Source organism: Cibotium barometz, chromosome 61 (assembly GCF_041138505.1).
Source record: "Cibotium barometz isolate CiBa-2024 chromosome 61, ASM4113850v1, whole genome shotgun sequence".
Classification (NCBI taxonomy): domain Eukaryota; kingdom Viridiplantae; phylum Streptophyta; class Polypodiopsida; order Cyatheales; family Cibotiaceae; genus Cibotium; species Cibotium barometz.
Window position 1 is genome coordinate 3,243,978 of NC_141106.1, and position 2,290 is coordinate 3,246,267.

Genomic DNA, 2,290 nt, shown 5'->3' on the forward strand with positions numbered 1-2,290 from the left:
GGTGAGTTCCCGTTCGGGACGCGACTCAATCAAGATAAAACAGGGACATCACCCGTTGTGCGTAAGTGTGTGACTTGTACCAATACAAAAGGTCATAAACTCGGTGTGCCAAGACGAGAAATGGGTGATGGCCGACTCGACGGGATGATCTCTCGGCAGGGCGGCTCATCGCCCTCGAGACGGGGCAGTGCTCAGGGTGAGACGTTGGGACCGCTTCGGCCATCGCCTCCGCCCCTCACCTTGGCTCAGTCTCGGAATGTTCCATGCAAGACAACGTGGACGACGTTGGAAGCGTCGTGACCCCTGGGCTCATCGGGCCAATGGCATCACGCTTGCAGGAAGAAGGAGCCGCTCCCCATGCCCCGATCCACCTCTCTCCCCCCATTCGTTTTTACATCGACAAAGGGGGCCGCGTCAATGTCGTGCTGCGGTGTCTCGCTTTGTGCCGTTTTGTCGAGCGTTGGTGGCCTGGGTGCCTCCTTGCGACGTCGCATGCCTCTGCATGTGCCGTTGTGTCGCGCTCGCCCCCGCACGTTAGCCCACAATCGGTGCTCGACCGTCTTGCAGGTGCACGAAGTCATGCCGTTGCCCGTAATAACCGGTGCGTCCCTCCTCCCCGGTCCCTTTTCGTTCGGGTGCCTAAGAAGGAGCGCTTTGCCCTGTGGCCATGTCGAGTGTGCGGAGTCGGAGCACACGGCCTTCGTGCCACGTGTTATCGGGGATAGCTACCTGGTTGATCCTGCCAGTAGTCATATGCTTGCCTCAAAGATTAAGCCATGCATGTGTAAGTATAAACTCTCTTGTACTGTGAAACTGCGAATGGCTCATTAAATCAGTTATAGTTTCTTTGATGGTACCTTGCTACTCGGATAACCGTAGTAATTTTAGAGCTAATACGTGCACCAACTCCCAACTTTTGGAAGGGACACATTTATTAGATAAAAGGCCGATGCGGGCTTGCCCGGTAATGCCGTGAATCATGATAACTTCCCGAATCGCACGGCCTCGGCGTCGGCGATGCTTCATTCAAATTTCTGCCCTATCAACTTTCGATGGTAGGATAGAGGCCTACCATGGTGGTGATGGGTGACGGAGAATTAGGGTTCAATTTCGGAAAGGGAGCCTGAGAAACGGCTACCACATCCAAGGAAGGCAACAGGCGCGCAAATTACCCAATCTTGACACAGGGAGGTAGTGACAATAAATAACAATACTGGGCTTTTTTAAGTCTGGTAATTGGAATGATTACAATCTAAATCCCTTAACGATCCATTGGAGGGCATGTCTGGTGCCAGCAGCCGCAGTAATTCCAGCTCCAATAGCGTATATTTAAGTTGTTACAGTTAAAAAGCTCGTAGTTGGATCTCGGGGTGGGGCGAGTGGTCCGCCTCTTCGAGTGTGCACTGGTCGCTCCGCCCTTTTTGTCGGGGACGCGCTCGTGGCCTTTGCTGGTTGGGATGCGGATTCGGCGATGTTACTTTGAAAAAATTAGAGTACTCAAAGCAAGCCTATGCTCTGAATACATTAGCATGGAATAACGCGATAGGACTCTGGTCCTATTATGTTGGTCTTTGGGACCAGAGTAATGATTAATAGGGACAGTTGGGGGCATTTGTATTTCATTGTCAGAGGTGAAATTCTTGGATTTATGAAAGACGAACTACTGCGAAAGCATTTGCCAACGATGTTTTCATTAATCAAGAACGAAAGTTGGGGGCTCGAAGACGATCAGATAGCGTCCTAGTCTCAACCATAAACGATGCCGACTAGGGATTTGCGGATGTTACTTCAATGACTCCGCTAGCACCTTATGAGAAATCAAAGTTTTTGGGTTCCGGGGGGAGTATGGGGACTGTCGAACGGCTGGACCGTCTTCGACAGCAGGAGTCTCACGGGACTCAGCTTGTGGAAATGACCTTAGGCCTAGTACACAATGAGTGAGGGAACGATGAGCCTTGGGCTGGTGCTCCATAATAAGAGCTCCTTCTCAAGACTCCTCACAATCAAGTTAGAGGGTGGATTCGCTCACCTCACCCCTTGTGACGGCTTGTACCAATACGCAAACATCGCACCACCTCCCTATAAATGCTCGGTGGAGGATCGATCTACGGTTTGATCCAACACCAACGAGTGTTTCATCCTCGAAACACATAATTAGCTATAGCTAACTCCTTGTTTCGATCGGGAACCAGAATGCTCCAAACAAAATAGCAAGACCATATTCTTATATCAAGTGGTTGGGTTCAGAAAGTACATACGCAAAGTAGTGGTGGTTCAATTACTACTTTAC

The 2,290-nt window shown here is 50.6% G+C and overlaps 1 pseudogene; it reads left to right on the plus strand.

The window, feature by feature from the left end:
* Positions 1-729: 729 nt before the first annotated feature.
* On the plus strand, positions 730-1,837 carry LOC147604466 (18S ribosomal RNA; annotated as a pseudogene).
* Positions 1,838-2,290: the final 453 nt, after the last annotated feature.